Below are 12,639 nucleotides of genomic sequence, written 5' to 3'. Positions count from 1 at the left end.
ACACACACAAGCATGCATGATGAACACACAAACACGCACATAGAAGTTGTTTTTCTGTTTTTAGTGTTAGATGCTTAGTGTTTAATTAGTATGGAATAGCATATAGAATTTTGACATATGCAATGCTTAGTGTTAGATGCTTAGTGTTTTTAGTGAGCCCGGATATAATTAGTGTTTAATTAGTATGGAATTTTTTTATATAATGTTGTTTTTCTATTTTTAATGGATGTATAGAAGTTGTTTTTTCTGTTTTTGGTGTTAGATGCTTAATTAGTATGAAATAGCATATAGAATTTTGACATATGCAATGATAGCATAATTAGTGTTACATTTGCATATAGTATTTGTTGTCGACGATGCCCGGCCCGCATCCTCGCCGTCGACCCGTTCGCGACGACGTCCTGCTTCAGAGGACCCATGTCCGGGACTGGGCTCCGCCGGGCTGGCACTGGGAGGTGCTACCTTCAGGGGCGCGACGCTTGGTGAGGAACCCGACCCCGGGTCCCGTCGTCGACCCTCATCTTCTTTGGTGGCATTCGCGTGGGCCACTTTCGGTGCGGAGGGAGCCGGCCCCGCCGGAGGTGGTACGTCGCCGTGTCAGGGAGGAGGACGAGCACGTCCATCGCTACATGGCTGCTATGGACGTCAGGTTCTCCAATACCTGGCAGGTTCTTTGGGGAGATCACCCGAGCTATGATCCAGTGATGGTTTCTTCACTTTGGTTGTCCACCGCCTAGATTACTCTCTAGTATTCGATCTTTATTAGCTAGCTAGCTAGCTAGTGATGTATTTGATATATAATATTCGAGATGATTTATTCGAGATTATATATATTATTTGAGACGATGTATTCGAGATTATATCTATTATTCGAGACGACGTATTCGAGATTAAATCTATTATTCGAGACGATGTATTCGAGATTATATCTATTATTCGAGATGATGTATTCGAGATTATATCTATTATTCGATATTATACTAAATTGTTTTATATTTCTTTTGGCATAGTTAAATAAAAGCTATGGCGGACAATACCGACAGAGAGATAGAACAGACCATGTTCGATATCATACGCGGGCCAGATGATGATCAGAATGAAGAAGATTTTGACGGCTCCAAATTTCTAAACAACACCGGAGAGGGTGATATGATATTCGATCGCGACGACCGAGCAGATGAAGTCATGAACTACGACGAAGAACATGTTGATCCTGAAACAACAAACACCGGCGAGGTATATATATTTATATAAGCAGGAATCTGGTGATCATCGCATGTTTTAAATGAGTTGAAGATATATATATATATATATTAACGAATCGATCTTTCTTCTTTCAGCCATCCGGATCGAGCAAATCTTCAGGCAAAAGGACGAAACGAGGCCCGAACAAAAAGTTGAAGGAGGGCGTAAAGTACAATATCGAGGCAATCAGACCTAATGGCGAACCATTAGCGCCTAAGAAGATTGCGGACAAGTTCGTTCGTCAGTGCGGAGTTCTTGTGAAGGACCAACTCCCGATCTCCCTTCAAGAATGGAGAAAGCCAGCAAATCCACGTCCAGATGTTACTTTTGTCGACGAGAATCAAAAAAATCTGCTTTGGGATACTCTCATGGAACATTTCACCCTACCAGATCATTTCACAGAAGCAGATGTGCGGAAAGTCAAGAACGCTGCTTTTAGGAAGATGGCGGTTGCATTCAAGAACCACAAGAGAATGACGTGGGAGAAGTACGTCAAGGAAGGAAGGAAGACTCCAGTATTCGAGGGGATACTAGAGAATCAAAGTGCTCATTGGGACGATTTCGTGAAATTCAAGGATTCAGAATTAGCTAAGGAACGGTCGAGAATAAATAAGAAGAATGCCGAAAAAAGGATAAGTTCCATAAGCTGGGGCCAGGTGGCTACACGGTGGCAATGCCTAAGTGGGATAAGTCTGAGAAAGAGATGGAGGATGCAAATGTCACTCTGGTTACTAAGAGATGGCCCCCCAGGTGCAGGACTTGGTTCTATGCGCATGGGGGGAGTTGGACCCGAAGACAGGCAATGTTTCGACGAAGGCATGTTTGAACGGAGCCGACGATGCGCTACTTGTTGCAATAGAAGAGGCTCGATCGGGGGTGTTCCAGCCCAACAGAGAGAACGACGAGCATACGCGTGCCCTGGGAAATCCTGAACACCCGGGAAGAACACGAGGCAAGGGCGCTATTCCGTGGTATGAGGGGTTTTCGGACTAGAACGCCGACTACAGAACCCGTGCGAGAAAGAAGATTGCGGAGGAGAAGAAGAGGAAGATGGAGGAGGAGCAGAGGAAGCGGGACTATGAACGCCTTCAAGGCCTAGAAGCAAGTCAAGTGGAATTGGCAGCTAAATTCCAGCGGCAGCAGGAGCAGATCGACTCACTTAGCCAGCAAAGGGGGTATCAGCAGCTGCAGCAGCTAGCGGATGATCCAGCATTGGATACCACCGCCCCATCCATGCCGAGAAGCAGCGTGGGTTCCGCCCCGGGAGACGCATTAGTGCTGGATAGATACCCCGTGGATGACATCACGGAGAACACTAACTGCGAGCTACACTTCAAAATGAAGAACATATCCATGAAGGTGGCGGACGCCGTTGCTTTTTCAAATTCCCCTGAGGCAACCTTCCATTGCAACCCGATTCCAGCGGGCTATGCTCGTGTCTTGGTTGATGAGGTGGTGGACCCATATTCGGAGCTACAGCTTGACATTCCTGGAGGTGACGACGAGCACACATTGGGAGAGGCCATACATCGTGTCATCCTATGGAGAAAGGATTGCATCATCTTTCGAAGGCCACCGACACCGCGTCACCCGACTCCTCGTCGAAGTCCGCCACCGAGTCAGCAGACTCCCGCTCCTCCAAGTCCACCAACGCGTGAGGCCACTCCTCCTCCTCCAAGTCCGGCAAAGTGTCAGGCCACTCCTCCTCCAAGTCCGACACAGCGTCAGGCCACTCCTCCTCATCCAACTCAGCCCCGTCAGCCGTCTCCGCCGCCTCAGCAATCGCAGAAGAGACACCCCGCAGCTATGGTGCGTAGCGGTACGAGTCGAGGTGATAGTATAGGAAGTACAGGCGGAGGCAAGCGATATAAATATGGTCCAAACCTCAGTACTCCTCTTCCTGTGAGGGCTTACGACAGGACCGAGGAGCAAACCAATGCCATAGTGCGGGCAGAAGTCGACGCCCATTTTGGACCGAAACCGCCACCGCCGCCAAGGGAGAAAGTGCCTGTGGAAGTAGTTGACCACTTCATTCGTATGGCTCAACCACCAGCTCCTAAGCCTGTTGACTCAGACTATGAGCGCCACATCAGGAAGTTACATCGACAACGTCTACAGAAGGAGGCGAGCTCGAGCTCGAGCAAACAACAAGCAGCTGTCAAAAAATGCGGGAAAACCATTGCCCAGCTGCGAAAACAGGCGGCGCAATCGATCCTCCCGCTTGTTGTGCCGCCAACAACACGTGACAGTACGCGTGCCCAATATTATTGTGGCCAAACGGTTTACGTTCCCGAGGTGGGCGATGTGGTAATAACCCAGGAGCATATAATGCAGGCTGAAGAACTCAAGATCACTGTTGGACAACTCCTCGAGATCGAGGACATGCCTCTGATTAGAGAGGAGGAAATAAAACGGAAATTTGTCCGGGGCCAACCTTTGGTCGAGACAGAAGATGTCAAGAAGCTCCCAACGAGAATGTATGAATTGCATCAATGGTACATGGACATTACCAAGAGATCCGATCGAGAGTCCCTCATGGTGTATGTCAAGAAGGATCATTACTACCATGAGAAAGCTGTGGCCGTTGAGTATTCTGAACTGTTTCAGTTATACAATCAAGACGCATTCGACAAATCTATCATCAGTTGCTATTGTCTGTAAGTGATTTCTTTCTGTAATTTAAGTCTCAAGCTAGCGGTAGTGATCCTTTTGATCAATCATTACGTGTAATTATCCTCACTATATTCTTTTCTGTGGTATTATGCAGGATGAAGATGTATGAAATGAGAAAAGATGGACGCTATGGCATTGGGTTTATTGACCCAAACACCATTAATGAATACACATGAAAATTAGATGCATATTATGAAAAAGAGGTAGAGGACAGCATGTTCGAGTTCTTGAAGCGCCTCAAATACAATGAAGATATACTACTTCCTTACAACTTCGAGTGAGTCACACTTTCTTGTACTACAAATTCTCTGTTTTTGCCTACTAGCTAGCTACATGTTTTTGCTTACATATGCCCGCTTAATTAAGACATGCAAACGTGTATGCATGCAGCTTTCACTGGATCTTGTGTATCATTAAAGTTGATGCCGGAACAGTTGAAATACTGGACTCGCTACTCAAAGCAAATAGTGACTATAACATTTTGTTTGGGATAGTCAATAGGTAATTTCAATCATTATTAACTATATATCTCGGCTTATTTAGTTCGTCATTTCATGATATGAACTATTTAATAACCCCTTTATTCATTTTCTTCGTCGGCGGGCAGGGCTTGGGCAAGGTTCATCAGCGTCACGGAAGGCGAATGGAAACCAAAGCTGAAATGGTTTCGAGCCAAGGTAAGTAATTAAGTAGTACTAGCTAGCTAGCTAGCTGCCATCTCTTTAATTATCATGCTTGATTAATTATTATCTGATCAAATTAAATTCCATTCTCGTAATAAAGGCCCTGAAGCAGGCGCCGGGGACTGATCTGTGTCCATACTGCGTTTGCGAGAACATTCGCATGATGGCGTCCGAAAGGAGCAGATCTTAAAGACAGGAATGGGTACGTTTGTCAGAACAATATTCACAATTTTTACACCATTATCGATATCTAGTCACACAACTAATACACATGCATATTGATCTCCTTCTTAACAGTTCAAAGAGGTGCGGGACAAGCTCCTAGAAACGGAGCGCGTAGAAGCACTTCAAGAGGAAATAGCGGGATTTTTACTCGACCAGGTCATAAATCCGAAGGGAGAATACTATTACCCGCTACCGCCCCCATCGACCAAGTCATGAACCACTTCCAATTGTCATCGTGCTCCGAAGGCACCAATCAGGCTAATGCCACTGGCTCCGAAGGCAACATGCATATGTAGGAGAAATTGTATATAGCTATACATGTGTGTATGTGTGAATTAATATGGTAGTTTGTGAGACATGATTGATGATATATATATGATTGGTTCTACTACAAATTCTATTTATATATATATATATATATATATATATATATATATATATATATATATGCATAACGTGTACAATGTGTAGTACCGTAAAATACCAGCAAACGAAAAAGAATTAAAATGGAAAACACAAAATTAAATGAAAAAGAAATCATAAAACCAAAAAAACCCCAACATTTTAGTACCGGTTGGTGTTACCAACCGGTACTAAAGGGCTCCCGGCCCCCGGAGCTGGCTCGTGCCACGTGGTTGCCCTTTAGCACCGGTTCATGCTGAACCGGTACTAAAGGGGGGGGGGGGGGCTTTAGTGCCGAAATTTTAGTGCCGGTTACCTAACCGGCACTAAAGGGCCTTACGAACCGGTGCTATTGCCCGGTTCTGCACTAGTGGGGGGCAGTTTACCGCTCAGATTATTTAGTGCCATGCCCAAGCCTATTAGAGAGGAAAGGTTGAAGAGAGAGGTAGGGATGGTGCCTGAGAGGTGATTGTCCGACAGCCCCAACGAGACAAGGCTGCCGAGCCAAGGCCCTCAGGGATGGCACCCTCAAGTTGCTATCTCGTGAAATAGATTCCTTTCACTGTTGAGAGATTGGTAAGTGATGTCGGGATGATTCCAGTGAAGTTGTTTGCGAACATGTCTATGATCTCGAGACTTGACAAGTCTTCGAGCCAAGCAGGAATTTCTCCGGTCAAGCGATTTGAAGCAATATTCATTCTTCGAAGGCTGGTGCAATTCTTCAATTCAGCATTTACATCACCATGAAGTGAGTTGTTGGACAAACCAAGATATCGTAGGTGAGACAGACGGGCAATTGCTGAAGGTATTTCACCTTGCAAGTTGTTCCATCTGAGGTCTAGAATTCTCAAGGAGAGGTTCACAATGGAAGGTGAGATGGTGCCACCAAGGCCCTCCGAAGAGAGGTTAAGCACTATGACCTTGTGCTTGTGCTTAAGGCTGCAACCGACGCCTGGCCACAAACAGAAGTCAGTAGTTGTGTTCCATGCAGCTAGGACACCATGCTGATTGCTTAGGCTTGCCTTGAACGCCAGCAAGGAATCTACATCAGTCCTATTATTGAATGCTCTAATTGCCACTGATTGGAGTACATATGGCAACAAAAGCACAGGAAACATCAAAGACGCTGGGAATCAGAGAAATGATGTAAGCTTCAAGTAATTCTACACTCAAAGCCAGTGAACATATTACAATCAATTTTATAGCTAACCTCTTCTGCTATTGTTTAATGCATGTTCAACTCTATTATTTTTTTCTCTACCTTTTTCATTATTATTTTAGAAATGATGAAATTGCATAGGTAAACAACCTTTAGGGTTGAGGCAACAAAAAGCCACAAGTCCAGGGCTTTTTTGCTAATACTCACACCCCTTTGACCGAAAGTAGTTTTCCCTAGCGATTCCCTGTCTCCCTTCCTAGTGGTGCGTGCTGGCACGGGGCAGCTGCGTCGTCAGGAGGCACGACGCTTTACAAGGTGACGCGGCACGACTATGGCTGAGGCGTCTGCGACGACGCAGATTGCTATGTGCCGGTGTTTGGCGGAGCGCGCTTGGACGAGGAGGCGGCGGTGAGTCTGTCCAGATCTAGAGCGAGTGGCTCCTCCGGGCGGTTGTCCATGGGTGGCGTGGGTCGGCCTTCTCTAGTGGCCTCGGCTGTGGGTGGTGGCGTGACGTGGTGCAAGGCTCTGTTGGTGTTTGTCCAGCGGCATGACACTGCCGTGACGGCCTCATCCGTGGTGCAAGTGGTTTGGGTCTGTGGGGGCGGTGATGCTCGAAGCTGGTGGTCATGCCCCTGCCGGCGGTGTAGCGTGGCCACAGCAGTCTTCGTTCCCTTTGGTCTAGGCCATGCTCGGGTGGATCTGAACAGGCCCTCGGGGCGAGTCAGAGTTGGCATTCCAGCTAGGTGAGGTTGGGCTCAGTTGGGAGGTGCCCGCGGGCAATGAGGTTACTCTCCCCGTGGGTACGGTGGGCGTTGGTGGTGGTCGGCGCTCCATTACACTGTCCGGGAGATCAGCGTCAAGGTCGAGGGCATGGTGTTCGTGCGAGTGTGCTTGGCGACAACCGTTGGGTAGTCATGGGGTTGTATCTCCCACGGTCCACAGAGACTGGCTGGAGACGCAGGCGTGGGTGCCTCCTACCATGGAGGGGTCGACCCGGACTCTGTGGCTGATGTCGGTCTAGGAGTGAAAGGAGATGGCTTTCACTCCTACCGTGATGGGGGTGCGCCGTGATGTGGGTGGTTGGTGGGAGTCTCGACATGGATGCCGGGGCGACGGCCTCGGATGACGGTCTGCATGGTTGGCTCTTCGGCGGGCACCATGGCGGTGATGGCCTTCCCTCTTGGTTGTGTGGGCGGCGAGAGGTGGAGCAACGGGTGGCTCGGGCGCGCTTTCTGTCACTGGCAGTGGTGCCGCCCTGATCTAGACCTGCAGTTCTGAACTCGTCGTCGCGCTTGTCCTGGAGACCTCGTGGTGACACAGGGAGTTGCCAAGTGAAAGCTCCACCCTTTGTTGCCGACGACATCGACACTCGGGGGTACCGCTTACTTATTGAAGATGTTGTCGTGGTGCTCCTCTGAGTGTTTGGGTTCCGCGTGTAAACTGCTGTCCGATGTAGACTCGGCAGCAACGACGCTTGGCGCTGTTCTCCCTCCTGGGGGCGTTGTCGTGGAGCTTAGGTGTTATAGGGCATAGCATGGTGTTGCACTGTGTGCTTTCTTTCTGTAGCATAGTCGTGTCCGTCCTGCATGATCCGGCTATCATGTGATCTGCGTTGTATGATGGCTATCACATCACCTTGTATTGTTTGGTCATGCACTTTGTTTGGTTGTTGCTTTATACTCCCTTCGTCTTTATTTACTCCGCATATTAGCTTTGTCTAAAGTCAAACTTTATACACTTTGTAGAAAAATATATTAACATATACACCCCCAAATCAATACCACTGGATTCATCTTTGCATATATTTTCACATAGTATAGATTTGTTATAGTAAATGTTTGTTTACTACAAACTTGGTCAAACTTTATAAAGTTTGATTTCAGTCAAAGCTAATATGTGTAGTAAATAAAAACGAATGGAGTATATAAAGCGAGGCGAAAGCCTGATTTTGAGAAGTAGTTTTCCCTACACAAATGCCAAAACACAACTTGATGAGATATGAATCACATACCTTCTTTATATTTCGTGCTGGTGGTTTCTTTATTCCAGTGTGGCATGGCTTTGCCGGTTAAAGATGGCACTGCCAGTCGGCGACTCCTCGGTGTCGAGCAGAGCAAGCAGCAGGAGGAGCAGCCACTGCTGTACCTGCTAATTTTGTTCTTCAGGGGGAGCAGATTAGATGGATACACAACAAAACAGAAGCAGGCTATGGGAATTTTATAAGGACGAAACGTGTGGTGGACCCCAGTAAAAAGGAAAAGAAATGGGAATGCGCGGTGGAGAAAAATCAACTTCTCTTCAGTTGGACAACTACTTCACAGCGCTTTGTTTTCTCTCTCAAATCGAAGACTAGCTGATTTATTGAGAATTTTTGTCAAGCTGTAAATTCATTTGAATAAACCGAGTTCTACGCATATGTGACGAGATTTGCTTTATATTAGTATAATAAAGTGGTGAAATAGTGTGAAAAGAGCACCAAGACGACTTTCGAGTGCAACGTTTCCATGGTAGAAAATTTATTGCGTGAGGTCCACTTTAATTTTCAGATCATTTGAACATCTGAGTAGCTCTAAAAAGACAAATCGTGTTAGAATAGTGGCATGAACGGTAAACTTTTTTTACGGACCTCGAATTTCTCTTTTTTGTCGAGAGCCGCTTAGATGTCTAAATGATTTGAAAATTGGAGCAGAGCTCACGCATCAAATTATCTATCATGCAAAAAATGTTTTTTTAAAAAATTTTAGTATTGTTTTGATTTTTTTCTTCAACGTGGGTGCAAATGAACCTGGGCTCATAAGTGGATTATCGATGCACGAGTTGCTCTCTCTCTCTCCCTCCCCTCCTCTCTCTCTCTCTCCGAATTCCTCCTTTTAGAACTACACCTAGTTGTTCGTGCTATTTTTCCTTTCCGTGCGATCTAAAATATTTGTTTGCTTTTATAGCCTAGCCTTTTACTTCAATGGGGTCTATTTTCTTTAAAATGCTTAACATGAGTTGTAACTTATTTCTTTTTGTTTGAATTACAGATTGCACTTATGTATCCTTGATAATTTGTTTTCCTGTTCATAAAATCTGTCGACTCTGGGTCGATGGTAGATGGCAGAACATGTTTATATTTATTTATTTACTTATTTGCAATTGTGCATATGTTACAAGATCCAAAATAATGGTATGTACAAATTAGTACAAGATTGCACATCCCTTCACCCGAAAGGAGTTTTTCCTACACAAATGCCAAAGAGCAACATGATGAGATATGAATAACATACCTTCTTTATATATCCTGGTGGTGGCTTCTTTGTATCCAGTGTGGCACGGGGCTTGCTGGTTAAAGAAGGCACCTCTGAGTCGCCAACTCGTCCGAGACTCGTCATCGTCAAGCGGAGCAAGCAGCAGGAGGAAGAGGATTTTTGATGTTTATTACTGTTCTTTAAATGAACAAGTTGTTTCTGCGCTAGATTTGGATGGTACGCAGCAAAGCATAAGCAGTCTATGAGACTATAAGGACGAAATGTGTGGTGGGCCCCAGCAAAAAGAAGAAGAAATGTGTAGTGGAGAAAAACCAACTTCTCTTCAATTGGACAACTAGTTACAGCGTTTTGTTTTCTAAGATCGAAGACTAGCGGATTTAATGAGATTTTTCGTCAAGCTGTAAATTTGCATTTATATTTTGTTGGACTAAACCGAGTTGTTGTAGGCGTATGCGACTGATTTGCTTTCTTCGTAAAAGGCGGTGAAATGGAATGAAAAGGGGTGTTTATTATAAATACACCAAAAACGCACTGTTTATTCCGAGAAACATGTTAAACTCATGCCGGTAGCCTGGCAGTACATAGAAAGTTCATCATGCAATAACTACATCAGCCATTGCATAAAAATAGGAAACATAAGTTCAATCTTCAAATTTTTGTAGTTTGTCATATAAAAATAAAAAATTCACTCTGTTAAACCTGCAACAGTTCACTGTAACAAAAACAAAAAGCATTAGAGAAACACACTTTAGCTAAAAACATTAGTTTACTGCTAACAACTACTCCGTGTCAAAAATGATCTTACATTTTGAGATGAAGGGAATAGAATGGATCATTGTATAATTTTTCTTTTCAGAACGAAAGACAATCTTGGAGCTCGAGCAGTTCTCCATATAAAAACAGAAGTTCACTATGCTAAAGCTACAATGATTCGCTGTAGACAGAAAACAGAAGTATACTCTTCAAACTTTTATAAATGTCAGACTTCCACTCTGCTCAAACTACTTTGGTGTCCGCCCGAATTCGAAGCCACCGTCTTTGCCATAAAACTCACAATAAAGTTTGCGGCAGCCTGATTGATGCAGTCAGTCAATGCTCTCGATTATTCTATTCTTGATAGAAGGGTTATGGCGCCTCAGAAGCATTCCATCCAGCAGCAGCATCTACTTCAACCATGTGAGGATAGAACTGATGTTAGTTACATTCGAGCGTTCATCGCACATCGTCGCTCTCAAACAGTACCTATGGCAATAAATCCAAAAGAAAGGTCGGCAAGAATGATTCAATTTGACTTTATTGCTATTCTGGACCATAGCTGGACATAGCAAAGAGAAAATACAACAAACATCATGGCCGTGTACCGCTCAAGATCACGATTTCTCTTTTGGTAGCCAGAAGTTCACTTGGTAGCCCCGGACGGTAAACTCCTTCAGTGCCAGCGGTACACATACTCTGTTTTTTTCAGAGTGCAAATCTGCAGGCACTATCATATTAGTTGATCTGAACCTCAAGACACCGTGTGTAACACGTCAAGCCGAGGTGGTACACGTCAAGCCGATGTGTCTCCTCGTCGGGCAGCCATCCATTTTTTTTCAAAAAGGGGGTTCGCCCCGGCCTCTACATCAGAACGATGCATACGACCATGATTATTAATAAGCAAAGGGTCTTATACAAGTCTTCCTATCTCAAACAAAGAACATAAAAAGGCTCATCAAGAGCTAAATAGTAATGGGCAGCCATCCATAGATGGCGAGCTTCAACAGCCATGACCACCTCCATACGGGAGGTATAGGTGGAAGGAACTGCTTTACCATATGCTGCCATGCACGACCTTGACAATAACATTGGAGTCAGAAGAGACACTTAATTACTCGAGGTCGTCGCCTACTTGTTCACTACTCCCTCCATTCTAAATTACTCGTCGTAGAAATGGATGTATCTAGAACTAAAATACATCTAGATACATCCATACCTGCGACAAGTAATTCGAAACGGAGGGAGTAGTTAGTGGTACGTAGCTTGCTTTGGCCTTCGACATCATGGCTAATAGCATGCGTGGTCGTCAATATCATGGATAACAGCATGCATCAGTAGTGGCACCTTTTTGACTTGTTCGCGACTTCAGTGAAATCTTGATAGTGGATTATATCTAGAAACAAAATTAAGCTAATGGGTGTGAAAAAAAACCAACTAATGGCACCTTTTTGACTTGTTGACAACTTATGTGAGTGGAATGTGGACTATATCTGAAAACAAAATTAAACTCATGGGTGCGAACTGATTGGGCTATGTTGCTATTGTGGCTTCAATGCCGCCTCAGTTTAGAAAATGAAGAATCGTGGCGATCTTAAATACTCCAGTACTTTGTAGCCTTAAACTTTTTGGACCATGAGAGGCTCAGCACCGCCCTCTGCTGATAGCAGAGGGCGGTGCTGAGCCTCTCATGGTCCAAAAAACACCATTCATTCATGTTAGTTGTTACCACAAGCATTGAGGTCATGTTTATTACTTTATCAATCCCGCTCCACTTTTGTCTAGTTGGATGTGCCGTCTAAAACAATATCAATCTTTTAAAGTAATGGCATTATCATCCTCCCGTCCAAATATTGAGAGAAATGATATGCTTTTGTGTGTGTGCGTGTGTGTATGCACGCGCGCGCCAAGAGAGACATGATACTATAACTAAGCTAAATTCAGTCCTTTTAAACTATTAAATTAATTAACAATGTCATCCTCCAATCCAACGAGAGATTATACTAACTAAGCTAGTTTCTGCAACTCCACCATGATGACCGTGGACTTGTGAGCTTTTTCGGTTGATAAATTTCATATAAAAGTTTCAGTTACGAAATAGAGCAAGCAATTTCATATGGAACCTAGTTGCAGTTTACAAGGGTACCCAAGATGAGAATAAATATGCTTTCCTACATGAATTGGTCAATCTGGCAACGGGTAACTCACGTCCCATGCATATTTGTGTGTGTGGGGGAGGGGGGGCTTT

General features: G+C 44.8%; 1 pseudogene; it reads right to left on the bottom strand.

The window, feature by feature from the left end:
• The window catches only part of LOC119316124, a 56,726-nt pseudogene that overhangs the window by 8,927 nt on the left and 35,160 nt on the right, over positions 1-12,639 (bottom strand).

Source organism: Triticum dicoccoides, chromosome 6A (genome assembly GCF_002162155.2).
Source record: "Triticum dicoccoides isolate Atlit2015 ecotype Zavitan chromosome 6A, WEW_v2.0, whole genome shotgun sequence".
Lineage (NCBI taxonomy): Eukaryota > Viridiplantae > Streptophyta > Magnoliopsida > Poales > Poaceae > Triticum > Triticum dicoccoides.
The sequence above is the reverse complement of the archived record's forward strand: the minus strand, read 5'-3'. Positions and strand labels throughout refer to the sequence as shown.